At 42.2% G+C, this 15,315-nt stretch overlaps 1 protein-coding gene across 2 annotated transcripts in view; it reads right to left on the bottom strand.

Annotated features, from left to right (window-relative positions):
• The window catches only part of LZTS2 (leucine zipper tumor suppressor 2), a 117,709-nt gene that overhangs the window by 63,935 nt on the left and 38,459 nt on the right, over positions 1-15,315 (bottom strand). Inside the window, exon 1 of one of the 2 annotated variants that reach the window (XM_063435289.1) lies at positions 5,926-5,952. The exons of the other annotated variant lie outside the window; for it this stretch is intronic. The gene's annotated coding sequence lies outside the window, so the exon portion shown is untranslated. Of the gene's footprint in view, positions 1-5,925; positions 5,953-15,315 lie in introns of those variants that run through there. 2 annotated transcript variants of the gene reach the window in all.

Below are 15,315 nucleotides of genomic sequence, written 5' to 3'. Positions count from 1 at the left end.
ATTAATATTTCTCTATGACAAACATTTGATTGGGCTTCGATGATGAAGGAGATGATGCAGTGTTAATGAGTAGAAGGCGTGGAAATGATCAGGGATTCCAGCACTCGGTGAGGAATTCCAGGTAAGTTTTATATTACTTTTAAATGTTATTTGAGTTAAAAACAGGGGAGGGGACCGAAAGTAACAGCTAAAAAAAACGATTTAAGAAAAATAAATGAATATATAGACTCTAGTAGGCCTTTAAAGTAAAACCTGCCTTACACATAAAATCTCTCTAATTAAAAGCTGATCATAGTATGATTTCCATTTATAAATAACTAGTTATTGCTCTGTCCATAGTACATGAACGGCATATTTACAGACATTCTATTACTCTTCCTATAAAACAGAGAACAAAGTGTTTGTCAGAGCTCACTTCCCGGTCTTGCCGTCTCAGAATCCATGGAGGTTATCTATGTCAAGATTATTGATTAGGATATAAAAGATTTTTATATGATGCTTTACCAGACGTTTTGTCAGAAGAACAGAAACATCTGCTACAAGAATATCGATTGCGGGGATAATGCACAATGTGTACGTAGACATAAAATAAAGTTACACCTTAATAACACCTGCATGAGACAAAATCGGATCATCATCTTTTATAAGGCAGTAACTTTGTTACTTTACACATCTTAAAGGAACACTATAGGCACCCAGACCACGTCATCTAATTGAAGTGGTCTGGGTGCACTGTCCCTGCCCCCCTTAACCCTGCAACGTAAATCATTGCAGTTTTAGGGAAATGGCAATATTTTTATTGCAGGGTTAAGACTGCCTCTAGGTGCTGTCTCCCAGACAGACACTAGAGGCGCTTCCTGGTGTTACAAGGAGTTTGACTCTGCTGGACATCCTCTTCTTCAAACCCGCGATAGGAAAGTATTAATTTAGTGCTATGTAGAAGGCCTAATGTGCGAACTTTCCCTCAATGATGACATAGGAGGAGGAGGAGGAGGAGAGAGCCAGCACCAAATGACCTCTGGAATAAGACGAGTGTTTAAAGTGTTTTTAACACTTTATTGGGCAAGTAGGGGGGGGCAGCAAGAGACATAGTGTTAGGAATACAAAGCGGTGTTTCTAACACTATAGTGTTCTTTTAAAATTATGTCAAACCTCGACAGAGCATCACTGCAGTCAGGCAACCACCAATGTTGCATACCTTCCTCTTCGACATGTGAGCCTTCTTCGAAGGACAATTCTCATAATGACCCTCTTTAGATGGACAGTTCCCATTGCCCATCCCAAGATCCTGGTTTTCTAGGAGCCCAGTGTAGAGTGTGTGAGTATATAACAGAGCATCACTAACTCTACACTGTGCAGAATACAATCCAAACCTCAAAACGTAGGATAAAACGATACATCTGAAAATTCTCTCCAACTGCTCTATAGTCACAGCTTGGCTATTGAAGGTTCAGTTTTAAAATTCAGATTTTATTTTTCTACATTTCATAGTTTAATGCGAAACATACATGGAAAGGAGTCTTTAAAGGGACACTCCAGGCACCCAGACCACTTCTGCTCATTGGAGTGGTCTGGGTGCCAACTCCCACTACCCTTAACCCTGCAACTGTAATTATTGCAGTTTTTCATAAACTGCAATAATTACATTGCAGGGTTAACTCCACCTCTAGTAGCTGTCTACTAGACAGCCACTAGAGGTCACTTTCTAGTTTCTAGCACAGGAAACCTGTGCTAGAGCGTCGCTGGATGTCCTCACGCTGTGTGAGGACCTCCAGCGTCGCTCAAAACCCCATAGGAAAGCATTGAAATGATTTTTCAATGCTTTCCTATGGGGAGACGTAATGCGCATGCGCGGCATTTCCGCGCATGCATGCACATTAGGTCTCCTCGGCCGGCGGGCGAGATCAGTCTCGCCCACCGGCCGGCGCAATCACAAGGAGGAGCGTCGCGGAGGCGGAGACAGCGGCGAGGGACATCGCCGCTGCCCCAGGTAAGTCACTGAAGGGGTTTTCACCCCTTCAGTAACCGGGGATTGGTGGGTGGGAGGAAGAGGGACCCTCCAGTGCCAGAAAAACGGATCGTTTTTCTGGCACTGGAGTTTCCCCTTTAACCTACAATAAACACATTTGGAAGTTAGTTAGTCAGTATAAAAAAAAAAAAAAGACAATTGGGTCGCATTCTAAAATCACATTAGTAGCTTCAATAATTCCCCTGCCAACTGCTAAATGTCCCTGACAATTCCCCAGTCACACCCCTAAAATGAGAATGTCTCTCGTTGGCCATAACAATGATGCTAGGCAAGAGGTGGCCCTACACTTCACTGTAATCAGACTGGATGATGTTGGATGGGCTCCAGTTTGGTAATCGTGTTGTCCCAGGGCTCCACCTGCTGTCAATTCACCATATTGATGTTGATGGCAGTCATCTAGTCCGGTGACAATGATGTGCGTTGAAGTCTAACAGGACTTGCTACAGATTTAGCATCCTATTAGTTGGGGAATTGTCTCAAACTGACCACTCTGCTGTTTTGGGACAACGTAACGTACAGACTATAGGAAGAAATTGTACTTTTCATTTGCCAGTTGTATATCAACAGTTTGAATTAAACCTTGCCCATTACAATCTATCATAACATGAATTCAAGCTGTCTTTAGTATTGAGAGAGAGAGAGAGAGAGAGAGAGAGAGATCTCTCCAATATGAGGGTGAATGTTGCAAAGAGCAATAAATGTTACCATGTGTCTCTCGATCATACCTGAAGACCAAGCTCCGTAAAACCTGTACTGTAGTAATTTAATAGAAGACTAGGTTCCATTATGTTCTATCAGCTTAAAGGCTTCACTGAGCCGCTTATCACAATTTTATCAGGTTTCTGCATTTTAGAAGAAAGAAGCCTCTTGCTGATTCCACCCCCCTCTTCTACCATTATATAAAGGGTTATTTCAACCATAAAACCTGTATTTTCTTAAAAAAAATACTTACTCTAGTGAGTTCCACCCTTCCTCCCACTCCAACACAGCCTGTGGCTGCTCACTGTAAATTAAAATCCCTACTATCCGGCCCCCACCCCTGCGCGGCGGGTGGGGCCATAAATTACAATGGGGGATGAGGACCTACTGTCCCCCTCCCCCCCCCCCCGGCCCCCACCCTTGAGCGGCGGCCATAATGATGAGGGGGGGGGACCTACTGTCCTCCCCCCGGCCCCCACCCCTGGGCGGCAGGTGGGGGCCACAATGATAATGAGGGGGGGGGCCTACTGTCCTCCCCCCGAGGCCCCCACCCCTGTGCGGCGGGTGGGGGCCATAATAATAATGAGGGGGGGGGGACCTACTGTCCTCCCCCCCCAGGCCCCCACCCCTGTGCGGCGGGTGGGGGCCCTAAATCAAATAACCCCCCCTCCATCAAAGGTGACTAGGGGTCCCCAAGCCCCTAGTCAACCACCCCCCACCCAAATAAAAAAGCCCCTACCTACCCCCCTCACCCTAAAAAATAGTGAGGGGTGAATAAAATTACTACCCTGTAAATAAAATTAAACTTACCATTCAACGTCTTCTTTTTTCTGAAATCTTCATTTTTCAGCCCCAAAAAAGGACAAATAAAAATCCATCATACCCGTCGAACTTAAAATAAAATAAAAAACCTGAGCGCCAAAAAAATAATCCATCTTCACCCATGGAGCGCTCCGCGCAGACTGAGCCCTGCAATTAGGCTAAGAACACTCTGATTGGTGGGTTTAAGCCAATCAGAGCGCTCTTTGTCATTTTACACAGCGTGGGAAAATTCCAAAGAACTTTCCCACGCTGTGTCAAATGACAAAGAGCACTCTGATTGGTGGGCTTGGAATCTAACCAATCACAGTGCTCTGTGTCATTTTACACAGCGTGGGAAAGTTCTCTGGGATTTTCCCATGCTGTGTAAAATGACAAAGAGCACTCTGATTGGCTTAAACCAGCCAATCAGAGTGTTCTTAGCCCAATTGCAGGGCGGGGCAAGGCTTTATAAGCCTTCCCCCGCCCTGCAGAGCTCAGTCTGTGTGAAGCCCTCCATGGGTGAAGATGGATGAATTTTTTAAGTGTCGGGTTTTTTCTTTTTCGTCAGGATTTTTTTTTGGCGATCCGGTTTTTTATTTTATTTTAAATTCGACAGGTATGATAGCTTTTTATTTGGCCTTTTTTGGGGCTGAAAAACGAAGATTTTAGAAAAAAGAAGATGTCAAATGGTAAGTTGAATTTTTCTTTACAGGTTAGTTATTTTATTCCCCCCTCACTGAGGGGGTAGGTAGGGGATACTTTTATTTGGGTGGGGGGGGTGACTAGGGGCTTGGGGCCCCTAGTCACCTTGATTGGGGGGGGGATTTTTATTTAGGGCCCCCCACCCACCGCTAAGGGGTGGGGGCCGGGGGGAGGACAGTAGATCCCCCCCTTATTGTTTTTTAGGCCCCCCCCCCCACCATTCTTATATAGGGAGGACAGTAGAGGTGGGGCCAATAGGTTATTTTTTTTTGTGTGTGTTTTTTTTTACAATGAGCAGCCACAGGCTGCTCCCTGCTTACTAGACATGCCCCTACTCGCGGTATAGTGAGTAGGGGCATATTATTTACTAATACTAAGTAATCTTTACTTAGTATTAGTAAATTTGGCTGAAAGACCAATTTAGGTCTTTCAGCCTTTTAGTAGATAGCTCCCTAATACCGTGGGAATTAGGGAGTTATCTACTAAGCGGCTGCAAGATGCAGCCACAGCAATGAATAGGATCGGAGTTTCATTCATTCGAATGAAATTCCGATCTGAACAAAGTCCCGAATTGCGTTCTAACACGAATGGAGAAACTGTTAGAACGCAATTCGGCAGTTTTGCCAGCGTTCTGTCTAAGTGACAGGAAGCATCGTGGGAACAGGGAGGAAAGCTAAGGATCATGGGAAAATTGCTGTGACCACCGGAAACGAAGCACACTTTGCTCCTCCGCTGGTCACTGCGTAGGAAACCTCCAGAAGAGAAATAGTCCCTACTTTTTCTTAAGTTTTAAAGAAAACTATAGCAGATAGGAAGAAAAGAAGAACAGATCCTGAGAGAGGGGGAGAAGATGAATCGATTGGGGGAAGGTAAGTTCGGCATGACAGTGCCGCTTTAATGCTTTCCTAACTGGGTTCTCTCTGATGCTGGGTTTCCTCATGCAGAGTGTGAGAACATTCAGAGTCATTTTACAGAGTCAGGAACACTGCACCCAGACCACTTCAATGAGAGGATGTGGTCGGGGTGCCTGTAGTGTCCCTTTAAAAGCAGAGACAAAGTGCAGGAATTCAGCAGATCCAGAGAATGTGGGAAAGCTCAAGAAAGAGCAACACTCATATTTCACAATGTGGTGGACTCGTGCAGAATATACAGATATATACATTATTACTCTAAATTATCTTGCTCATTAAAGACAACTACAAAACAACATAGGAAACACTGCACAACTGTGATCACGAACAATTATTCGATATTATTGGAAACGAGACACTTTGCATGCTGGGTAACAGAGTTTGCAAATTGGAAGATACATTGCTGAGATTAAACCTCTGCGACATGGAATGACAATGAGAGCAACTACCCCCCGGATTGACCTCATTTGAATAATTTTGTCCGGGAGCTCGTAACTGCAGCATCGCAGACGGCATGAAGAGTGGCCATAATATGCGCAGAGTCTGCTCAGGTCTTTGGGCATCCTGAGTTAAACCAGCATGGCAGCCCCTCAAGGTCTCTCCTTTTTACCATAATCACAGAAAAATTTCAATAAAGTCATAACAAGGGTGACACACACAGACACACAAATACATACACAATACGAGGATGTGGTGATACAAACAGAGCTAAAACAAGATAAATGAAAACTGCGTAGGAATAAATATTTTGTAGATTGTCAGACACAAAAGAACGTAACTAACCATTGGAGAATCAAGGATTCCAACCACATTCCACTCCACTGGTTTACTGGGCACAACACACAAATAGCAATATTTTGAGCTTGTAGTTCTGCCAAATCCCTTGCCCCTCCACCACTAGAGTATTTGTTTTGATGTGTGCACGCTGAGGATATCTATGTGTGCTGACATCAGTGCTGGGTAGTGGCAAGTCAGCTGAGTCATTGTGGCCTAGTGACATCATAGACTTCCTCAGATCTCAAGATGCCCCCAGGCTCAGATATACGTTTCAAGAGCATACAATAACATTGCCATCTGATCCTGGGCATGCAATCAGACCCTTAAAGTGTTCTTTTAAATAAATCAGTTTAAAGCAATGACGCAAACAGATTAATATTACTATTTCATTTTTTTAATAATGCTTAAAGGGACACTCAAGGCACCCAGACCACTTCTGCCCATTGGAGTGGTCAGGTTGCCAACTCCCACCACCCTTAACCCTGCATGTGTAATTATTGCAGTTTTTATAAACTGCAATATTTACCTTGCCGGGTTAAGTCCTCCTCTAGTGGCTGTTTTAATCAACGCTGGACGTCCTCACGCTATGCATGAGGACCTCCAGCGTCGCCGGAATCCCCATAGGAAAGCATTGAATAATTGCCATTGCCGTGCATGCGCATTGGGTCTCCCCCGCCGGCGGAGGAGGAGCGTAGGCAGAGCCTGACCCAGCACCGAGGGACATAGGCACTGGATTCAGGCAAGTCACTGAAGGGGTTTTAACCCCTTCAGCAACATGGGATGGGGGGTGGGAGGGAGAGGGGATATGTTTTCCTGGCACTGGATAGTCCCTTTAACAGATATAAACAATGATCATCATAAACTAAAATATAGACCTTTATAGGTAATCGGTCACAATCTACTTATGTTCTATGGATAGAGCAGGAAATTTCACCTACACATAGCGCTAGCAGTTTTGTTGGCAAATATATGGATAGGGAGAATTACCCATTTATAAATTGGTATTTTTCCCCACTTCTCTGTCAAATGATTGGCTTAGAGGCCCTAGATTCTATGCCAATGATTTGATTGACAAGGGAGAGGTGAAGAGAGCACCAGAAGACGGTCCTTCTGCTCTCCCTCGCATAGTTAGCTCAGTGCACTCTGTGGTTGCTATATAAACTCCTTAGCTGAAGCTGTCAGTGCTGGCTAGGAAGCTAGCGTCTGTGTCGCTGGGAAGGCCTGCCCTGCTGGCGAAGAGTTCCCAAGCAGAACAAATGAAAGAAGGTTAGAGGAAAACCAGAGGACAGACTAGAGGTGGGTTTTACGGATCGTTGCGGTGGAACGCAAGGGAGTATATAGTTATTTTACATTGAATCCATAATGTGTCTTTGTGATATATAATGTATTCAATGTATTCGGAGGCGATTTAAGGAAAGTTATTTTTTTCCATAAAAGGTTCACTTTAAGATAAATATGACTGTGCTGATCCTATAGCTGATCTAATTTACATATAAGTACACTCTGCCTCCCTACACGCAACAAAATTCCAGACATTACATTTAACGAATGGAGCCCCTTCCATCAATAGTCCTCTCTGAAAAGGGAATAAGAACGTATCACATTCCACATAAAATCTATTTTGTAAAATATCTAATTGAGGATTTATTATTTATTAATATTTGCTGGCATACATATAAATAATTTAGATTTTTTTTTTATTTGTCAGAGTAGTTTTGAGTAGCTAATAAAGGGGTATCCCATTTGTTCTCTCGTGGGATCTTTTCGAGTCAGACAAGAAGACGGATATTGGGGACGAGCAATGAGTGGATTGTAGGATTTTGCTAAGTGAAGAGGAAAGCGTATTCTGGGTAGAATGTTTCCGATCCCTGAACCCAGTAATGTGGGCACTTCTGAACATGTTCAGATATCTCTTAGTAGATCACCTGTTTAGACACTCTATTCAAGCTATTTCCCATGTATGCGATTTCTAATTCTGGAAAACAAGCGCCACCAAGTGGCAATTAAATACATTGCATGTATACAGAAATAACAAAAAACAGCATGTATCATTTGTAGAAAACACATACAATACTTACAACAACAACAAAAAAAAAAATAGCATTTTGTCTATAAGCAATGGACTACTAATAAAAATAAAACGTATTATCAATAAAAGGTTTAGATTGCATTTTGGGACCCTGTTTACAGTGCATATGCATTTCAGACTAGGAATTCTCAGAGCTCGCCCTAAGCCCTCAGGCACTCTTTGCAAAACTTACACAAGTCCCATCTCCACCAGCCCTCATTACGGATCATCATATAATTTTGTGAAAGCTTAAAAAATTAAACAGTGAATATCTCACATGTATTCTCTGTTACGAGAGTCTGAATGTGACCGGTAATATTATAAGTGGCTATTAATATATAATAATAATTTTAGCAATATTGGTGCATGTGATGTTTTCGGTATATAAGACAATTATTCACGGTGTGACTGTATGCGTGTAAACAGTCAGTGAATCTCAGTATGTTATATCAGTGTTCCTGCGTGTGCAATGTCAGTATGTGTATACACAATCAGTGAATGTCAGTATATTCATATCAGTGTTCCTGCGTGTGCAATATCAGTATGTGTATACACAATCAGTGAATGTCAATATGTTTGTATCCGTGTTCCTGCGTGTGCAATATCAGTATGTGTATACACAATCAGTGAATGTCAATATGTTTGTATCCGTGTTCCTGCGTGTGCAATATCAGTATGTGTATACACAGTCAGTGAATGTCAGTATATTCATATCAGTGTTCCTGCGTGTGCAATATCAGTATGTGTATACACAGTCAGTGAATGTCAGTATATTTATATCAGTGTTCCTGCGTGTGCAATATCAGTATGTGTATACACAATCAGTGAATGTCAGTATGTTTGTATCTGTGTTCCTGCGTGTGCAATATCAGTATGTGTATACACAGTCAGTGAATGTCAGTATATTTATATCAGTGTTCCTGCGTGTGCAATATCAGTATGTGTATACACAGTCAGTGAATGTCAGTATATTCATATCAGTGTTCCTGCGTGTGCAATATCAGTATGTGTATACACAATCAGTGAATGTCAGTATGTTTGTATCCGTGTTCCTGCGTGTGCAATGTCAGTATGTGTATACACAATCAGTGAATGTCAATATGTTTGTATCCGTGTTCCTGCGTGTGCAATATCAGTATGTGTATACACAATCAGTGAATGTCAATATGTTTGTATCCGTGTTCCTGCGTGTGCAATGTCAGTATGTGTATACACAATCAGTGAATGTCAGTATATTTGTATCAGTGTTCCAGCATAAGCAATGTCTCTCCTTTTACGACTGCTCACACTAACGACCGGCTCTCTAGCGCGGGGGGTCCGAGGGACAGAGTCGTAAGAACAGAACCCGGTTGGTAAGTGAGGACTGTCTTTACTACCAACAGACAAAACTTATACTTCATCCAAAACATTAAAACTAAAAACAAACAAGTCAAAGACACTAAAATATAGGAGATCCATTTTATATAACTTCACAGCTGTGCATAAACACTCCCGACCCAAATCGTTCACATCATTCACGCAATGCAGCATTCCTGTACATCTCAGCTTGCATACTGTAGCTTTAAAAAGTCAAACTAAATATGTACATATCCAATCCATTACACAAATCACGTACAATAAAATACACAAATCACGGGTAATAGCCAATTTTATCCAAACCTTCTTACACGAAATCCAACAGATCAGATTTATTATAATTTACTATGAAAAAAATAGCAGCAGTATGTAAGGCACCACATGTGTAACTGATTATATACAAGAACAATACAACAAATCACACGGGATTTATCTGTCAGCCAGAACTTCCCATCCACTGGCTGACCTCAATTTAGTCGGAATTCAGACCGCCTTCACAACATCTCTAACTCATACCCCATCGGATGGATCGTCTGCACCCAATGTGACTTAAAAGAGTGTTTGATTAATTGCAAGCTGTAGGTATTTATAACTGGCCCTAGACTTCCTTAACAGTGTGGGATATGGGGAACATCCTTGAACAGGTGGACCAGTAGAGAGTCCTAGTGGTAGAGCCATCTGTGGACCCAAGAGAAGATCGCAGAAGCAAAGAACGAGGAGCTACATTGGAAACTAGTGACAAATTCCGATATAGACACACAGCATTGATAGTTCTTGAGCAGCAAAGAACACGATCCATAGCATTGAAAATGTGGAGTGTCAGGAGGCCTAATATATGAGATGATCAAAGAACCTGTACATTGTGAGAATGGAGAATTGAGGCTATGCTGCCCCTATGACAGAGCATGCACCTGAAAGACAACAAATTGAGGCAAGCTATATTTTTCTATGGGTGGGGGAGATACTTATTTATTTTGAAAATTAAGATACATAAATGTTGTAATTATATGGATCTGTATTCTTTTATCTTTTATACAACTTTCCGTTTTTTTTAGAGAGTATTTAAGATTCCATATCGAATCAAAACAGAATATTAGATCATATTTATTATAGTATTTTTGTGACATATATATATATATATATATATATATTTTTTTTTTATGTTGTATTTTGGTAGTGCAGGCATAGGCAACCTTCGGCACTCAAGATGTTTTGGACTACACCTCCCATGATGCTTTGCCAGCATTGTGTGTGTAAGAGCAATGGATGTAGTCCATAACATCTGGAGTGCCAAAGGTTGCCTATCCCTGTTGTAGTGCATGGGATTCTTACATACAGGCTTAAGGTACCCCAACAGCAATTCTCAGGCAGAGCATCAAGTACAACATTTGGGGTAGTAGATATGGCTTGCACAATTTTATAATATAAACAAGCGTTTGTGTACACACAGGTTATGCAAACTGACAACAGGGTTGAGAAAAATGATGTGTGTTATCTTGTGGTAATGTGGGAGTAGTGCTCCCCGAGGATCCCCTGGATGTTAAGGACACTTGACATGCTTCTGAGGCCTAGTGGGTGTAGGTTCGTGAGGTAAGCTTATACACGGCCGTAGATTCGCAGTCGTGTGTGATGGGCCCTTCAGACTGTGTGCTGTGAGCATCTGTGTAGGAAGCGGTGGTCCCTCTTTCTGTGTGGCTGCCCATGTGTAGTTGGAAGTCAGCCAAAGCCCTGCAGGGTCTCAGTGGCATCCCAATGCATTGGTCTGTGGTTCAGTCTTGGAGGCCCAGGAGTGCAGGCAGGGGTGTATAGTCCCACTGCAGAGAGAAGGCACGCTCGGGGAGTAGAGCATAGTCCCTGTTGTGAGTCTCAAAAACACTCTAAAAACATTAAAAAAAAGTACGATTATAGTGTGAAAAACCCAACAAGTGATTTGAGAAACTTCCCTTTCAAGAGTGTCCCAACGTTTGAAATAAATTCAAATGACAACCAGAATTCAATTTGTGTTATAATGTGCTCATACAGTTCAACACAAATTGGATTCTGGTTGTAATTTGAACTTGTTGTGTTTTTTTAAGCGTTACACTATAATCGTACATTTGTTTTTAGAGTGTTTTTGAGGTTGACATTTGATAGTGGTAAGCAGCTCAGAGATTTAAGATACACGGTTACAAATTATTTTTAAGCGCCTTTTATATACCTGAACACCACCTGTTGTCCCTCTGCTTGGCTTGGTCGCGGGCTGCTACTTTTAAGGTGGTGTCAGCCTGCTGCTGCTGCTGCCATTTTGGGCCTTGTGCTCCGCCGTTTTCTCAGTCGGTCCGGGTGGGCTGTGCCCCACCGGGGCCTGTGCTGGGTCTCTGCTTGCAGGCGAGGCGGTCTTGGGCGCTCTATCGTGGGTGTTCCTTTGGCCTTGAAAGCCTTTTAAGGGCTGCAGCTGCTCTCAGTTTGGCTCCAGGATTCTGCTCTTGGGGTGGCCCATCTCTGGTGCCTGATTTGTGGCTCAATGCAAACTTCTCATGAGTGCAAATCTATGCATTTGAGAGTTATTCACCAAACGGTGCAATACTAGCTTTTTTTTTCCATTGTTCGATTTCAATAATCCTGCAGACTATGTGCAGGTTACATTTTAACCTATGAGCTACTGAAGGGCTTAATTACGTTTTAGGATTCCTAAGGACGGATTAAGGTAAAATCTTACACACACAATAACATGAAAAAGCAAATATATTGTTATAAAAGGAATGCAGAAACCTGGACAAAAAGCTGACAAGTTATTGGCACTTTTACACAAAGTGCGTTGAGATGGGGTGGCCCTGAGGTGGCAGAAGTGAGATTCAGAAAACATTTGGGTTTTTATTTTGCAAAAACCATATAGAATAAAGTATGAACAAAAAAACACATATTTAGGCCAAAAGCAGTAAATGCATTAAAGTTATCGGAGTGCCTGGAAAGTTCTTTGAGACTTGACCTGTAAGCTTGCAATCGACTATACGTGTTGTCTACTCACCTGGCACTAAGAAGGTTAAAGCTTGCGGACTCTAGAAGGCTTTTAGCTAAAAAGCACGGTCCTGTAAGCGGCATCCAAGGGATTAGTGTCCAGATGGCTGCATTTACTACAAAATGGGCCACTGATTGCAGAACAGAGTGATGAGGAGTCATCTGATCTCTACAATGCAAACTGATCCGACACACCTGATTCCAATTCCATACGTTCTTAGTGACTGAACTAAATGCAACATGATAGTTCAAAAAGAGCTAGGCGGCTTGCTAGCAGTATATAGGCGTGCAGACAGAAAACACGCCAGTATGCATCTGTAATAATAATGCAGGCTGATTGCTTACAGTGGGGCACCCCAAACCACGAAATGCAAACAAATAATTAAAAAGAAAGCATCCAAACGCATCTTAGTTTTTATTTTTCGTGTTTCGGTGCAGCTGCGCTGGTTAAAGCCATGGCGAAGGAGCCGAGCAGATGGTATTATTTAGCAATCCATTAACACACTACTATTAATCTGACCCATCACAAAACCAAGCGTGGATACATTTTAAAAACAGCAGTGTTTAAACGGATCAGTTTAAATCAATTAGGAAAAAAAAAAAGCGGGTGGGGGAGAGGAAAGATATATTCCCCTTGGTCCGATTTATTTTAAAGGGACACTATAGTCACCAGAACAACTGCAGCTTATTGAATTTGTTCTGGTGAGTAGAATTATTCCCTTCAGGCTTTTTGCTGTAAACACTGTCTTTTCAGAGAAAATGCAGTGTTTACATTACAGCCTAGTGATAACTCCACTGGCCACTCCTCAGATGGCTGTTAGAGATCCTTCCTGGGTCATGGCTGCCTAAAATGCATCCAAACATTCAGTATCTCCTCCCTCTGCATGCAGACACTGAACTTTCCTCATAGAGATTCATTGATTCAATTCATCTCTATGAGGATATGCTGATTGGCCAGGGCTGTGTTGGAATCATGCTGGCTCTGCCCCTGATCTGCCTCTTTGTCAGTCTCAGCCAATCCTTTAGGGAAGCATTGTGATTGGATCCGGCTACCACTTCTGATGATGTCAGCAGACTGCTTGTTTTTCTGAGGCAAACAGCATGCAGAGTTACAGCTTCAGGCTTGAATACAGTAACATTTTTACTATATTTATGGAGGCATAAGGGGCCCAGGGGGGCTAGATTGTGGTTTTAATACTATAGGGTCAGGAATACATGTGTGTGTTCCTGACCCTATAGTGATCCTAATTGCAGTACTCCAAACAAACACTAGAGGTAGCCAAGACCTAATACAGTACAATAAAATCATACTATGCACCATTATTACTCTAGCTCAGGGGTGAACAAAAGGTAATACCCCAAATCTTTTAAAACTGAAGATTGCATGATGCTTTGACATTCTAAACGCAGGCAAAGTATCCCAGGAGTTGTAGTTAGACAACATAAGGAGATCTGCCTTTTGAGCACTCTTGCTCAAGCTTATTATAGTTGTTATGGTGCAAGTAGCCTTTCGGTACAGTCCTATCAGTTTTAAAATTCTTTTGAGCAGTTTGACAAAAATCTAGTACTCCCCGACTGCCCAAACCCCAGCTACAGCCAAGATAATGCACAAATTTCACTATAGCATCTTCCCTAGAAGCCGTTCCAAATTTAGATGAGAATGATAGGATGTGAGTGCACAACCCAGAGCACACATAGAAACATAATAAGATAAGAACCATTCGGCCCATCTAGTCTGCCCAATTTTCTAAATACTTTCATTAGTCCCTGGCCTTATCTTATAGTTAGGATAGCCTTATGCCTATCCCACGCATGCTTAAACTCCTTTACTGTGTTAACCTCTACCACTTCAGCTGGAAGACTATTCCATGCATCCACTACCCTCTCAGTAAAGTAATGCTTCTTCTAGAATCCAGATGAACCTTTTCCTCTATTATTCAAGATTATGTTGTTGACCTCTTGTTGCAGGAGTTATCCTTCTTTGAAATATACTCTCCTCCTTTACACACAGCATAAGATTACCATCAAAATTACTACCAAGTTCAGGTGAATTAAAAGAACACTATAGTCACCTAAATTACTTTAGCTAAATAAAGCAGTTTTAGTGTATAGATCATTCCCCTGCAATTTCACTGGTCAATTCACTGTTATTTAGGAGATAATCACTTTGTTTCTGTTTATGCAGCCTTAGCCACACCTCCCCTGGCTATGATCGACAGAGCCTGCATGAAAAAAAAAACTGGTTTCACTTTCAAACAGATGTAATTTACCTTAAATAATTGTATCTCAATCTCTAAATTGAACTTTAATCACATACAGGAGGCTCTTGCAGGGTCTAGCAAGCTATTAACATAGCAGGGGATAAGAAAATCTTAATTAAACAGAACTTGCAATAAAGAAAGCCTAAATAGGGCTCTCTTTACAGGAAGTGTTTATGGAAGGCTGTGCAAGTCACATGCAGGGAGGTGTGACTAGGGTTCATAAACAAAGGGATTTAACTCCTAAATGGCAGAGGATTGAGCAGTGAGGCTGCAGGGGCATGTTTTATACACCAACACTGCTTCATTAAGCTAAAGTTGTTCAGGTGACTATAGTGTCCCTTTAATATAAAGTGAAATAGCTCACCATTATTGTGAAAGCAGCTGCTGAAAATGGCATTTCATCTTAAAGGGACACTCCAGGCACCCAGACCACTTCTGCCCATTGGAGTGATCTGGGTGACAACTCCCATCACCCTTAATCCTGCAAGTGTTATTATTGCAGTTTTTATAAACTGCACTAATTACCTGCAGGGTTAACTCCACCTCTAGTGGCTGTCTACCAGACAGCTGCCTAGAGGGACTTCCAGCTTCTTAGAGCACGAAAAGGGTTTTAAACGACGCTGGACGTCCTCACACTATGTGAGGAACTCCAGCGTCGCCGAAATCCCCATAGGAAAGCATTAATTAATGCTTTCCTATGGGGAGGTCTAATGC

The sequence above is a fragment of the Pelobates fuscus genome, chromosome 10 (genome assembly GCF_036172605.1).
Source record: "Pelobates fuscus isolate aPelFus1 chromosome 10, aPelFus1.pri, whole genome shotgun sequence".
Lineage (NCBI taxonomy): Eukaryota > Metazoa > Chordata > Amphibia > Anura > Pelobatidae > Pelobates > Pelobates fuscus.
The sequence above is the reverse complement of the archived record's forward strand: the minus strand, read 5'-3'. Positions and strand labels throughout refer to the sequence as shown.